We start from the raw sequence: 452 nt of genomic DNA, 5'->3' as shown, positions 1-452 counted from the left end.
AACCCATGGTGAGGGCACCTTCTCAAAAGGTTCTTGTATCTCTCTCATGCATTATAGAGTGTTTCTAAATCCATCTACACAAAAGAAGAGATATCATTACGTAATTTGGCTGTTTTAGCTGGCGGAAAATATTTTAATAAAAATTTTTTGGTCACTTGTTCCCAGGTAGTGATTGACCTTTGTGGTAACGAGTTCAACCACTATTTATCTTTGTTTTTCAATGAAAAAGGGAATAACCGAAGGTGAATGGCATTATCAAAAATGCCATTGATTTTAAATGTATCGCAAAACTCTAGAAAATTTACCAAGTGGTTGTTTGGATCCTCATCCTGCAAATCATCAAACTGAACAAATTGTTGTATCATTTGAATTGTGTTAGGTTTCAGTTCAAAATTATTTGCAGCAACAGCAGGCCTAACTATGCTTGACTTAGTTCCTATTAAAGTTGGCAT

At 34.7% G+C, this 452-nt stretch overlaps 1 non-coding gene across 1 annotated transcript; it reads left to right on the top strand.

Moving 5' to 3' along the window:
- LOC128292005 (small nucleolar RNA R71) lies at nt 1–107 on the top strand. Its single transcript, XR_008281989.1, has one exon. It is a non-coding gene; the product is annotated as a small nucleolar RNA R71 (small nucleolar RNA).
- Nucleotides 108–452: the final 345 nt, after the last annotated feature.

This window comes from Gossypium arboreum, chromosome 4, assembly GCF_025698485.1.
Source record: "Gossypium arboreum isolate Shixiya-1 chromosome 4, ASM2569848v2, whole genome shotgun sequence".
NCBI classification, from domain to species: Eukaryota; Viridiplantae; Streptophyta; class Magnoliopsida; order Malvales; family Malvaceae; genus Gossypium; species Gossypium arboreum.
Note: the sequence above shows the minus strand (reverse complement) of the source record. Positions and strands in the feature narration are given on the sequence as shown.